Source organism: Protopterus annectens, chromosome 17.part0 (assembly GCF_019279795.1).
Source record: "Protopterus annectens isolate FY-2018-M chromosome 17.part0, PAN1.0, whole genome shotgun sequence".
NCBI classification, from domain to species: Eukaryota; Metazoa; Chordata; order Ceratodontiformes; family Protopteridae; genus Protopterus; species Protopterus annectens.
Genome location: NC_056751.1, coordinates 654,430,696 through 654,446,023, shown reverse-complemented (window position 1 = coordinate 654,446,023; position 15,328 = coordinate 654,430,696).

Sequence of the window (15,328 nt, the reverse complement as noted above, 5' to 3'; positions counted from 1 at the left end):
GAATTACCCACAGACACAAATGTTCCCCAGGAGGGGATGACACAGACAAACAACTGATGTCAGAGCCATGGACTAAAACTAAATGGCAAGAAATGCATAATAGTATCGTTTGGGAAGTTATCCATTCCTGGTAACTATCATATTGACAACAAACCCTTTAGAGTTCATCCAGTAGTCAGGGACTTAAGGACACACATAGATAGTAATCTAGCCTTTGATCATCATTTGTCTACAGTGGTGGAGAAATCACTCTATGTTGCACAACTTATAAACAAAGGTATGACATCTAAGTCCAAGGAAGTCATTGTTCCACTGTATTTGGCATTCATCAGACCTATCTTTTAGTACAATGCCCCTTTGGTATGCACCTAACCAGGTATATCCAACAATTACAATATCCACAGAGGTTCCTCACTAAAAGAATACAGGGCATAAGTAATATCTCCTATGCAGACTGTCTCAAGGCCCTATCCTTTTATTCTGTCTCCTACAGGCTTTTGAGGGGAGATCTATGCCTGGTAAAGGACATTGTCAGACCCCACTCTAATGGACCTCCTGCATATCCACAAAACAAACAGCACTAGAATTACCCATTCAAAAGACTTAACTAGAATTACCAATTCTAAAGACTTAAACCTTGCCTGTGATAAAAATATGACCTGCTGGAGAGATAGGTATGCATCTCAGAGACTACCCTGTCTATGGAACAGGCTCCCCATCCATGTGAAGCAGAGTTCCTCCCTAACCCAGTTCAAGTGCAACTTGAACAATTGGATGGGAAACCGCAAATTCATCCCTGATTTGGCACCTATGCCTCTAATGGACACAGGTACCCTATAAATGTTTTATCTTCCAGGCCCATGCTTACATTTATTAAGGGTATCAGAACTTGTCAGAGTTTTGGGATGCATGGCTAGGCTTAAAAAGGCCCTTGTGGTTGTTAGCCTAGTAAACACCTATGAACCTCTGAACCTGTGAGGTAGTGCATATTTGTCAGTATGACCTCATCAGTGTATTTCAGAGATGATGTTTCTGTAAAAAAGGGATAAGGGAGCTCTGTACACATTAAAATGCATTCTGTTCAGGGAAGTGGATACAGCAACAAGTGTTGCAGACATTCTCAAAGGTTTTCAGTGGTGGACCTTGAACCTCATATTTATCTAGTTATGCAGTCTAGACAGCATTGGATTAATCACAAGCGCCACAGGAGAAGCTTGATTTTTAATGGTACAGAGTGCAAGTTTGTTGGGATAACCTTATCAGTGTGTTTCATAGACAATGTTTCAGTAAAAGGTAGAATAACAGAGCTGATTGAAGAGTTAAATGCATTCTTCTCACTGGAGGTGGATAGAACTCTAAGTATCACAGACACAAGTTTTCCATGTTGGTCCTTGAACCTCCTACCTGTCTAGTTACAAAATCGATGCAGTGCTGTATCGCTCACAAGTGCCACAGGAGAAGCTTGATTGCTAAGTGATGAGGGTGCACTTTTGTCAGGATGACCTTGTCAGTGTGTTTCATGAAGAATGTTTTAGCAAAAAAGTGGGATAAGGGAGTCCCCCTGTTGGGGCTGCAGTGTTCTGGCAAATTATGTCTTGCTGCACTATTCAAATAGTATGTTAAGAAAATGGTGTATATGGAAAGAAATACAGATATTTGCAATTAAATATATGACAGGAATATGAAATGTCATGAATTAATAAATTGGCCAACAGCTGTAATCAAACCCATGAAACTATGCAAAAGCACCAGATGATAAAGAAAGTAATTATCTCAACATGCCATGTAGGAACTTCTACTTTGTTACATTCAGCAGCTTATGAACTGTTCCATTAGCTGGATCAGAGTACTGCCTTTAGTCTGTTTTTACTCTGTATTACCATAGCATAGGGAATTTAAGCACATTTGCGCAAAAGTAACTAGAACACTGCATATTAAAATGATCATTTTTGCAATAAGATGCAAATGCAAAGGACATAAAATGTAGGCTTTTCCATGGGCCATTTGATATACATTTAAGGGACCAGTTGACATAATGTTTAAGGTCTTCACCTCCCATGCACAGAGTACAAAGTTCAGTTTGGAGTTTCAAGTTCTCCTGTGTCTCTGTGGAGTTTCCCCCATTTCTGAACATGCTGATTGTCTCCTTCTCAAACTCATCTAAGAATGGCAGACTCTAGATGGTGCCCTGTAGAAGGAAGAGTTGTTAAAACCAACCACTTTGAGCGGGTCTATATTAGAAGACCGAAGACACATTCTTTCGAATGCATCTTGGTTGAACTTAAAAGGCTGAAAATGCAAAATATCGCAGCGGCTGTTAAGCAAATTCTTTCCCTGGGAAAGAATTTGCTTGGCCGCTTCGGTACTTTGCCATTTTCGGCACTGTAGTGTGGTCTCGGAGTTGGTATATTTAGGTAGGGGGAGTGTGTGGGGGGGGTGAAGCCCCCCCCGCTTAATGTAATGTTTTAAATTGATTTTTATTTTTTATTTTTTGTTGGAACAGCAATTTTCTTCCCTTGTTCTGACACTTTGACATTGTAAGCTTTCACTTACATAGGGTCAATCAATCACCGTTCACTTTTTTCAGCATTCAGTGATTTAATATAGACACTATGAGCATCTACTGTGGTGCACAGTACCCTCAAGATAGAAAAATACAGATCACAGTCTGAGCACTGTGGCAGGGATAGCCACTTGATGATGTAAAGATATGGGTCTAGGTGATCTGGTCATATTGATTAATGTCACCAAAATGGGCACAGGTATTTGCTGGTGATAAGTGGGTTGAAGACATGACCTACTCTGACCTGTGCCATAGACCCATGCTAATGGTAGGAGGGATGCCTGTGTTCCTGTTAGTCAGTGTGTACTTACCATAAAGCACAGAAGCCCTGGATCAATAATCTGCTGGCTGGTGTCCATTTGTCTAGGCTGGGTTACCTTGGATAGTTATGTTGAGCAAGAACTAGACATAAAGCCAATCAACCTGCCACACATGAACTAAGAATTGCCATGATCAACATAGATTCTTTGACAAGGCTTGGAAGTGAATGACACGATGGTAAAGAGGAGGCTGGACTTCCTATGTATCTAGGAGACAAGGTGGAAAGGCAGTGCAGCAAAGCCACTTGGCTTGGGATCCAAAGTGTACTACTCAGGAGGAAGACAGGCAATGTGGGTAATCTGGTGAGGGAGAGGCTTCAGAAGACAGTGAGGGATGTCATTAGAATTAGTGACAAACTCACGGCAATCAGACTCCAGAGCAATGCCAGAGCAGGATTCATAATCTCAGATTATGACCCACAAGAAGGTTGCGACAGTGAGGAAAAGAATGCATTCAGACAGCAGTTGCAGGACTTACTAGATAAAGCAGGACAAAAGAAATTGGTGTTGATAATAGATGACCAGAATATACATATTAGGACAGACAGAACAGAGTATGAGGACTGCCTGGGACAACATTTATTTATTTTATTTTACATTTGTTGACCGGCATTGTCCGACTGGATATATGTCCATTTTCAGTGGAGGCCCAGGAAGAAAAGCTCCACATACCAAAAAAGAGACAGTACATACATCACTGAGTGATAAACTCAGGCAGACATGTTTAGAAAAATATAGACAAGAATACAGGCAGATATCAATATACACAGTGTGCAGACTCACATCTGATTGGCAAAGATGTATCAGAAAATGTGAACATAGAATACAATCAGATCTCATAATTCACAATGCTTAGACATTCAAATGCTATGAGGCATAGACATGTGGCTAAACAGCAGGTTGGGTAGCAAGACAGATATTAGTGAAGTTGTTAGGTTTAGAACAATAGCACAGCCAATGACATGTGAGGTATTTTTTGACTTCTCTTTTAAATAGGGGTAGTGAGGTTTTTTTGGTAATGGTAGTAGGGAGTAGATTCCAGATTTTACCGGTTGAGTTGGCAAATATAGCATCGCCTGCAGAATTGTGGGATTTTTGGGTCAGTATCATTAGTTTATCAGCTGAGTATAATGGCCTGGGGGCTCTATGAGGGGTGAGAATATTTTTGAGGGTAGGGGTGTTATCAGGTTGATGGAGTATTTTATGCACTACTATAAGCTGGTTGAACTGTGGAACGGTAAGATAATATAACCATCCCAGTGCTTTGAGGTTCTGGCAATGGTAGATCCCAGAAGCCATGCCTGTAGTGAATCTGGCTATATGATTGTAACATTCTGATAATTTGTTGAGATCAATTTTGGATAGGTTGGTGAGTACAGGGGAGGCATACATAAGGGTAGAGAGGAGATGAGATCTTGCAATAGCTACTCTTGCTAGGGGGGTGAGAAAAGGTTTGGTTCTGTACAGGAAGCCAAGTTTTTTGTTGACGGACTTAATAGTGTGATTGACATGTTTATCAAATTTAAGGTTGCTGTCTAATTTTGCACCTAGAAGCTTTGTATGGTCATCAGGGGTGATAATGGTGTCATTGCTAGATGTGATGTTGAAGGACGGAGGAGGAATTCTATGGTTAGGGGAGAAAAGTAGTAGCTTGGTTTTGTTAGGATTTAGAAGCAGGCGGTGATTAGCTAGCCATGTTTCTACCATGCTGAAAGTGGACTGGGTGAGGGTTAGAAGTGGTGTAAGAGAGGAGGCGGAACATATTAGCACTGAGTCATCTGCTTATTGGATGCAGGTGGCTCCTGGGATGGTGGTGTGCAGATCATTGATAAAGACAGAGAAAAGAAGGGGACCTAGTATGGACCCTTGTGGGACACCTAGGGTTAGAGGAAGTTGGGATGACAGCTTGATCTGCCATAAAACAGCCTGCTGTCTACCATTTAGGTAGGAGTAAAACTATTGTATTGCATGTTGGCCTAAACCGATGGTTTGTAGGGTATTGAGCAGTAGCTGATGGTTGACCATATCGAAAGCTTTTGAGAGATCTAGGAAGAGTGCTGAAGATAGTTTGTTGTTGTTACAATGAAGACTGATGACATTAGAGAAAGACAGAAGAGCCGTGGTGGTACTGTGGAATGGACTAAAGCAGTGCTGAGAGTCGGCAAGCTTTACGTTTTGAATAAGAAAGTGCATGATTTGTTTGTGTATGCATTTTCCCATTATTTTAGCTAGTGGTGAAAGAATGGCTATAGGTCTAAATTAGATAATTCTGTGAAACTTCCTCCTTTATGGAGAGGTATAATGTGATATTTTCCCTATTGCTGGGCTGGAGCCTTCTGAGATGGATCTGTTGATCAGAACAAAAATGGAAAATGCTATAGTATCAGCTGCTTTTTGAAGATATTCAGCTGGGAGGTGATTGGCAGTTAGTGTAGTAGGTTTTAGCCTTTTGAGCAAGGTCTGGATCAGGTTGGTAGGTACGGTTTGAAAGGTAAAGGTGGGTTGGGTGCTGGGTGGATCAGGGCTAGATGTGCCAGAGCTGGTGTTTGTGTCTGATGGAGTGAGATGGGTATCTAGAGACTGGATAGTTTCAGTAAAGAAGGAGTTGAAGCTGTTTTTAATTTCAACAGGGGATTTATCAAGGGCAGCTGATGGGGTAGGAGTGGCGGAATGGCCTGGGTGGAGAAGATTGTTAATACCAGCCCAGAACTTTTGAGGTTTTAGCTGATATTTTTTGTTGTAGGAGGGTGTAGTGATTTTTTTTTGTTTAGAATGACAGATTTTTGTCTGTTTCCTTAGCTTGCCAGTATCTTACTTGGTCCATAGGGGCTTTGGTAACATGCCACCTGGCCCAGGCTTTGTTTCTTATTTTAATTTTGGTTTTTGTTTCTTTAGATAGCCACGGTGCAACCATGGCTTTTACATGGATGGTACGGGTAGGAGCATGGTGGTTAAGGATAACCAGAAATTTGGTATTGAAGTACTCAAATGCTTCTTGTAATGGGAGTCATTTCAAGACATTCCAGTTACATGCTTTGAGTTTTTTTTGGAAGTTGTCAAGGTTAAAGTTCATGACGTTTCTTATAGTTGTATAGGTGGGCTGGTTGGGAATGTCAGCTTTAAGCCTAATAATATAACTTACATCATTGGGTAATGTTACTCACTTGTACTTTTGGGGGTGGCTGTTTATCTTCTTCTTCTTTTGGCTGCTCCCATTAGGGGTCACCACAGCAGATCAACTGTTTCCATTTATTCCTGTCCTCTGCATCTTGCTCTGTCACACCAACCGCCTGCATGTCCTCTCTCACCACATCCATAAACCTTATCTTAGGCCTTCCTCTTTTCCTGTTACCTGGCAGATTCATCCTTAGCATCTTTTTCCCAATATACTCTGCATCTCTCCTCAGCACATGTCCAAACCAACATAATCTTACCTCTCTGGCTTTGTCTCCAAACCTTCCAACCTGGGCTGACCCTCTAATATACTTATTCCTAATCCTGTCCATCCTCGTCACACCCAGTGCAAATCTTAACATCTTTAACTCTGCCACGTCAAGCTCTGACTCCTGTCTTTTTCTCAATGCCACTGTCTCCAACCTGTATAACATAGCTGGTCTCACTACCCTCTTGTAGACCTTCCCTTTCACTCTTACTGGTACTCGTCTGTTACAAATCACTCCTGACACTCTTCTCCACTCACTCCATCCTGCCTGTACTCTCTTCTTCACCTCTCTTCCACACTCACCATTACTCTGAACTGTTGATCCCAAGTACTTAAACTCATTCACCTTTGCCACCTCTACTCCCTGCATCCTCACCATTCCTCTGTCCTCCCTCTCATTCACACACATATATTCTGTCTTAGTCCTGCTGACCTTCATTCCTCTTCTCTCTCTAGAGCATATCTCCACCTCTCCAGTGTCTCCTCCACCTGTTCCCTACTCTCACTACAGATCACAATGTCATCTGCAAACATCATAGTCCACGGGGACTGCTGTCTGATCTCATCTGTCAACCTGTCCATCACCATTGCAAATAAGAAAGGGCTCAGAGCTGATCCTTGATGTAATCCCAACTCCACCTTAAATGTATCCATCATGCCCACTGCAGACCTCACCGCTGTCACACTACCCTCGTACATATCCTGTACCACTCTTACATACTTCTCTGACACTCCCGACTTCCTCATACAATACCGCAACTCCTCTCTAGGCACCCTGTCATATGCTTTCTCTAAATCCACAAAGACACAATGCAACTCCTTCTGACCTTCTCTGTACTTTTTCATCAACACTCTCAGAGCAAACATCGCATCTGTAGTGCTCTTTCCTGGCATAAAACCATGCTGCTGATCACTAATCACCACCTCCCTTCTTAACCTAGCTTCCACTACTCTTTCCCATAACTTCATGCTGTGACTGATCAGTTTAATCCCTCTATAGTTACTACAGCTTTGCACATCACCCTTATTCGTAAAATCGGTACCAAAACACTTTTTCTCCATTTCTCAGGCATCCTCTCACTTTCCAAGATTTCATTAAACAATCTAGTTAAAAACTCCACTGCCATTTCACCTAAACACCTCCATGCTTCCACAGGTATGTCATCTGGACCAACAGCCTTTCCGTTCTTCATCCTCTTCATAGCTATCCTTACTTCCTCCTTGGTAAATCCACTGCACTTCATGATTCACTATCCGCACATCATCCAACCTTCTCTCCCTCTCATTCTCTTCATTCATCAACCCCTCAAAGTGGGAGTGGCTGTTAATAGGTATCCAGTTGAGGATACTATCTTTGACTCCATTTTTGCTAAATCTGGTGGGGGTGGCAATGATCTGAGTAAACCCACAGAGGTTTAAATGGGTGGAGGGAGTTTCAGAGGAACATGTGTTCCAATCAATGTCAAAGTCCCCCAAGACAATGTTTTTTTGGGGATAGTTAAAAGCTAGCCAATGTAAGATATTTTCTAGAGTATTATCATTCTTGCCAGGTGGAATATAAATGCAGACAATGTATCTGCATTTATTTTTGCTTATTATTAGTTTGGTGATGACAATTTCTGCATTGCCAAACTGGGGTGGCTATGGGGCGTCAATTGTTATTGTTAGGATAGACTTGTATAGTACAACTACCCTGCCACCTTTCCTGGAGATCTGGTCCAGTCTAAGGATGTTGTACTGTGGGAGGGTTATTTCATTATCTTTGGTTACTGGTTTTAGCCAGGTGTCTGTGAGGCAGAGAATATCAGGGGATTGAACAGCTAAGAGTCCATGTAGGCTATGGATCTTGTTGTTTAGGCTTCTGATGTTGAGATGACAGACCAGAAATGAGTTTGGAAGTTTATCAATCTGGGTAGTACACATTGGGTTGTTAGATGGTGTGCTTGTGTCTACTGTTGTGGATGGGCCAGAGTTGGGGTGGATGTCTCCATCCTTCATAAGATTAATTTTTAAGTTGCTTATGAGTCTTAAAAATTTGTTTATGATTTTTTCATAGCTTTTAGTTTTTAAGCTAATGTAGCAGTATTTAGTCAGGTGATGGTAATTTGGGGCCGAGGAATTATGAGAGAGGGTAGTTATGTGGTGGATAAACTTAGTAAATGTTAGGTTAGTGTTTGTTTGAGAGTTTGGGTATTGGATTTCAAGATGCTGTACATATTCATAGGAGCTTAGGTGATAAGGAATGAATAGCACGGGGTACTAAGGGTAGCAGCATTAGTGCTTTAGCTATAGTCATAGTAAGTCACTAGGGTAGGATCTGTATTGAGTGTATGTGGTGGATAAAAGATTAGAGAGAACAGAATAGCTATGGGTGGGTTAATATGGATAGCGGGGTGGATAGAGGGTGTATTATTCTGCTTGGTGTTTGCTGGGTTCTAGGAGCATGTGTAGTTGTTTAGCTAATTAAGGGGGCGTACCAGTGGTACTTTACATGTAGTACTACCGGAGGCGGGTAGGATATGGAGGCAGGGTGGGGCGCAGAGCAAGTGAAGTGAGTGGAGTGGGGCTAAACCAGTAAAGCAGATGCCGAGAGGCAGCATGCGCAGGTATGAGTTACAAGCATGCTTTTTTGTTTCTTTTTATATGGCCAATACTCTTTTCCTAGGCCCAGGTGTTAAAAACTACACAGTTCCCTGCCTGCTTCTCAATTTACAATGCAGACAGCCCATTTTCCAATTCCGTTTTGAGGCATGCTAGTTTTACTTAGTTAATTGAGAAAAGCACTTTTTGGTGGTGCAGAATACACTATGCTCGTCTGTTGAACAGTAGAAAGCACACTATTTTTACCTTAATTGGGGAAGAAAGAAGGCTACAGGAAAAACTAACCCTTCCAATCTAATGCTTATCAGCATAAACAGAATTACAAGCGGGAGTTATGGGGACATTCACCAGTGCTTTTTTGGACCCAGTTTGTTAGGTTTACAGGTGGCAAGGTATTTAACTTGATATTGACCTTATTAAAACAAGTTCCATGGTGGGGAAAGTCTTCCATATTTATGCTTTTACAAGCCTTTCAGGGGAAGGTGACGTAGGAACACCTTATTAAAACAAGTTCAGTGGTGGGGAAAGACAAACGTACTTGTGCTTTTACAAGCCTTTCAGGGGGAGTTGAGGTAGGAACACCTTATTAAAACAAGTTCTGTGGTGGGGAAAGTCTTCCATACTTAGGTTTTTACAAGCCTTTCAGGGAAGGTGAGGTAGGAACACCTCAACCAACTGGGACCTGTTGCAATGGTTAGTTTTGGGTGCACATGGGTGGGGCAACAAGTCTAAAGAAGCAGAGTCCATTGTAGACTTCTGTATGGCAAATAGCTTGATTGTAGCCAACACATTGTTCAGAAAGAGGCACAGTCACAAGACCTCATACAAAAAGTGGCCAACATGCAACTCAGGCAGATGTCCACCTAGTAAGAAAAGAGCACTGGGGTAGAACCTGAGGGAAGCAGTTAGCCCACAGCATAGTCCACTGGTCAGGCTATAAGCAATGATCAGAATGTTCTAATGTCAACAAGAACTAGACTGAAGACTGGAAAGAAAGCACAACAGTTCATGGGATTACTAAGGGCTCAATAACCTCAAGAAGAAGAGGAAATAGGTGGAATTAAAAAAAAAATGGTAGTGCCTTGAAAAAGCATGTGTAAGTGCTACAGAACAGATATGAAGTTGAGCAAGGTATGGAAATAAGGTTCAAAAGAAAAGCTGGTGGTGGAATGCAGAAGTCCAGGAAGTCATCAAAAGAAAGAACAAGTGCAAGAAAAAGTAGGAGGTAGAAAAGAAAAACTAGGCTAGGAAGTAATACTGGTTAGCTAGTAAAGAAGCTAAAAGGGGAGTTGCCATTGCAAAGAACGAGGCATCAGAGGAAGTCTACTAAATTCTGGAAAGCAGTTCAGTGGATGGCAATAAAGAAACTGTATCTGGCTGTATGACAAAGACAGAAAAATAAAGAAGATAAACAGACATTCTTCATAAAAGATGACCTGCTCACCAGTCCACAGGACATCATAGGCAGAAAAAAAGGAGTAATTCCAGTAGCTTCTGAATGAAGAAAATTGCACAGATGCTGTACTGCCCCAGACACAGTCTATGATGAGAGAAGAGGAGGAGACCACCATAGAAGAAGTACGAACAGTGCTAAGAAAATAAAATCAGGAAAAGCAGCAGGATCAGATGAGGTCTCAGCAGATATGATGAAGACTTTGGGTGAGATAGGGAGAAACAGTTCCTGAGGGTACTCATAGCAGTATAGAGGAGAAAGACATGTCCAGATGACTGCAGAATAAGCATACTAGTGGCAGTGCTCAAGAACAAAGGATATATTCACAACTATTGGCAGTTTAGAGGTATCAAACTCCTATCACACTGCATGAAACTTCTGGAGAGGGTGACTGATAAATACACAGAGTAGTATAAAGTAAGATAGGAAATTAATAGTTCAGATTCAGATCAGGATGCAGCACAGCAGCCCCTATGTTTTCAGTGAGACAGATACTTGAGAAGAAGCTAGAAATGAGGAAATAGTCTAACTGGGCATTCATAGAGTTTAAGAAAGCTTATGACAAGATCCCAACAAAGGTGATATGGACAGTCCTGCCATGGTTCAAACTCCCAGAAACACTGGCAGAATTAGTGAAAGCTATGTACAAGGACCCAATGACTCAAGTATGAACAGTATTTGTTCTTACAAAGCGGTTCCCATTGAGAGTGCTTGTGCATCAGGGTTCAGCTCTGAGCCCAGTGCTGTTCATTGTGGTGATGGACTACATTAGCAAACAGGTTAGAGGAGACAGATCAACAGTATTGATAGTCTGCAGACAATGTGGCATTACAAGCAGAATCGGGGCAAGAATGTCAGCAAGGGGTAGGGAATGGAATGCAGAACTGAAGGCAAATGGGATGAAACTGAATACAGGTAAGACAGTTGTCATGGCAGCAAATGAGGGAAATCAGAAGAAGCTAAAAACTGAGATAGAAGGGAAAGTGGTGGAACAGATTAACAGCTTCGAGTATCTGGGAGGAATGGTTGAGGAGAAAGAAAGTCTGAATAACAGCTTCAAAGCTAGAAAAATGGCACAGAGTGTCAGGAGTTGTATACGATAGAAGAATGCCAAAGAAAGTGAAAAGTAAGGTGTTGTGACCAGTACTACTGTATGACATAGAAAACATGGCAGTAAAGGTAGAGCAGTTGAAGTAGCTACAGATGATAGAGAAGGAGTGTCTGAGATGGGTTGCAGGATGCACACTGTAGGACAGATGAAGAAATGAGGACATAAAAAATTAAAACAAGTTGCTCCAGTTGCAAAAAAAGTTGAAAGAAAACAGATCACGTTGGTTCAAGCACGTTAAGGAAAGGAGAAGAAAATTTGATATAGAAAATTTAGAACAGATAGGAAGAAGGCAAGAGGAAACAAGGGTGTCCAGGAAAGAGGTGGATGGATTGTGTGAGTGATGACTGCAACAGTCAAGCATGACTGCTGAAGAGGGTAGGAGAGTGGCACTGAATAAGGAGAGATGACAACAAGTGACTTGACACCCCAAACCCATGTAGAAAATGGGAAAATGAAGGTTGACAATGATGATTTCCATGGACCATTACTGGCCATGTGTGTTGTGTGTGAATCTATTTTTGACCACATCAAACATATGAAAAAGGGGTGGATAGGATAGTTGTGAAAGTTGGGGTGGCAGGCAGAGGGTAGGACACAGGGGAAAGGATACAATAATTTGCAGAAAGGTCTTGAGAGAGTATTATAGCTATCAACTTCTTCACAACATAAATGTACAATTGTACACACACTTTCATGATTTTGGAGTGTCACTATACCAGTCAGGGGTGACAACAACAAAATAATGTTGTATGTCCAATTGGACTAAATCAAGTGTGGCAGGATGACATATAGGCAAAGTGGATAGTTATATATAGAGCACATTTTATTGATAGGAGAAATGCCCTTTTTATTTATTTGTTTATTTACTTATTAATTAATTAATTAATTAATTAATTAATTAATTAATTAATTGTTTATTTTTTGTGGGGGGGAGAGAGGAATGTTGTAGCAGGTGCTTAGGAATGGGAGAGCCAGGTAGTCAGGGTAGGTTAGGAGGCATGTGCAGACATACAAGCAGACAATGATGGTGATGCAGAGAAAAGGTTGGGGGACTCTATGATTGATGATAGGTAGGAGACATCAGAGGTTAACCCATCTCCATCATGGGAACAGTGAGCATCTAATCCTCACTCTCAGAACTGCAATCACTGTCTCCTGTCACATCTCTCTAGTCACTGCCAGATGTGGCATCATCTTGGCAATCTGATGCAGGACCTTTTCAAACCTGCCAATATGTGCACTGAGGCCCCTCTCCATTATATCCTTCACCAGCCCTGTCAGCTCCTGGCAGATGAAATAATCACCACCTCCACTACTCACTGCTCCCAGAAGGTACCACTGCAGCCAGGGCAGAGCTACCTGACTGAGGTGGAGCAGGTACAGCTGGGTTAGTTGATGCAACACTGATAGGTTGTGAACCCAAAGTGCTGGGTGTCTATGCTGTCATCTGTGGAGGTATGGGGGGGAGCAAGCCATCATGGTCGGTCTACCTCTCTGTGCCGTTCATCATTTATTTTTCAGCAGCAAGTTATGCAAACAGCAGATTATTAAAATTATAATTAACCCCCAAAAATAAATAAAAAAGAGAAATGGTGGGACGGGACAAAAAAGAAATATCAGATACAGGGCATGTCACAGTACTGTATCTTTTCAATAAACTTTGTTTGTCGATATAAAAACATTTAAGATAATTCACTATTTTATACAAAGATTCATAGGTGCTTACTAAGCTAATGACCACAAGGGCCTTTTTAAGCTTAGCCATACATCCCAAATCTCTGACAAGTTCTGGTACCCTTGATAAGTCTAAGCAGAGGCTTGGGAGATGAAATATTTGCAAACAGGGGCCTGGGAGATGAACCATTTCCAGGCTGCCTGTGCCCATTAGAAACATTAGTGCCAAACCAGTGATGAATTTCATTTTCCCCATCCAGTTGTCTAAGTTACACTTAAATTAGGTAAGGGAGGAAATCTGCTTCACATGGATGTTCCAGAGAATGGGTAATCTCTGGGATACATAACCTGTCTCTCCAGCAGGTCCTATTCATATCACAGGCAAGGTTTAAGTTTTTAAAATGGTTAATTTTGGTGCTGTTTGTCTTGCAGATATACAGTCTGTCCATCAGAGTGGAGTCTGGCAATGCCTTCTATGCCAGGCATATATCCCACATCAATAGCCAGTAGGAGACAGAATACAGGTATGGGGCCTTGAGGCTGTCTGCACAGGATATGTTACTTACATCCTTCTTTCAGTAAGGGACCTCTGTGGTCATTCCAATTGTTGGATGTGCCTAGTTAAGTATATACCAAAGGGGACAGTGTGCTCAAGGATGGATCTGATGAATGCCAAATACAGTGGAATAATGACTTCACTGGACCTAGATGCCATACCATTGTTTTTAAGTTGCACAACAGAATGATTTCCTCACTGCTGCAGATACATGATGGTCGAAGATTCGATTATTGTCTATGCATGTCCCTAAGTCTTGACTACTGGCTCAGCTCTTAGGAGTGGGTTATCAATATGATAGTTACCAGGGGTGGATGACTTCCCAAAGGATACTATTATGCATTTCTTGGCATTTAGTTTTAGTCCATGGCTCTGACACTAGTTGTTTGTCTGTGGCAGCCCTTCCTGGAAAACATTTGTCTTAGTGGGTGATTCAATGACAGCTCCTCATTTGCAATCATCTGCAAATTTAGTAAGCCAGAAGGCACTGACATTGGCCTTGACTTCTGAGGAGTAAATGCCAAAAAGAAGCAGTCCCAGGACAGATCCCTAAGGGACTTTGCTTGAGACTGGCCTTTTTGTAGAGCTGGGCTCTCTGATTCTTACTTTCTGGGTCCTGTCTGTGAGCCAGCTGGCTATCCACTGGGTGACATAAAGGTTTGCACTTAACATCTTAAGTTTGTCAACAATGTCTGAATGGGGAATTATGTCAAATGCCTTGGCCCGGTCACAGTAGGTAGTGTGAACTATTTTGCCCTCATCCTTTGCTTTGGTGACCCTCTCAAAGAAGTCCATGATGGTTATGCTACAGCAAAGAGCAGCCTTTATTTCCCTATGACTAACATAAGATGTGCATTCAAATGTAATAATTACAGTTATCATAATTTGATTCTTCCTGACATATTATTGCTGTTAATATTTTATAAACACTTATTCAGTAATAAAAAGTAATTGTTATTACTGGGTAGTGAATCCATGCACAATTAAGTTGGTGTTCTCATTGCCGAATGCAATCAGCATGAGTTATTGTAGAAGGCGTGCAAGCTTGTCGTGAAGATTGAGGAACATCTGCTCGAGATGCTAGTGCTTGAGGTAATGAAGAGAAGTTTCTGACTTGAATTTGAACCTATGTCATACTTACCCTGTGCTTCTCTGAGGTGAGTTAATATCTCTTTTTGCACCTCACAGTTTGCAGCTATTTCCTCTGCCACTGCACAATACATAAAGAAAAGAAATATAAATGAAAGTGTAATGAGTACATGTGATGGTTGACTGGATCATTAATGTCATATCATAGACAGGATATGGATTAATATACTGACACAACTGAGAGTGCTTGCAGCCTTAAATTCAGCCACCCATCTGCTTAGGAGGTCCTATGGGCACTTCTTAAGGTCGCTGTATTGGTGACAACATTATTCCCCAGTGCACGGAATGCCTGCTGCATTGGAAACAACCTTGGCTAAGATATTCCAATCCTCAGCCTTATACTGAGACCCATTATAATCCCCTTGCCACAGCATATTGCTATAGGGCTTCATGAGAAGTGCCACAAACATCCTGGACTGTTCAAAACTACTTTGTGCTCTAAATTTAGCACCAGTCTCT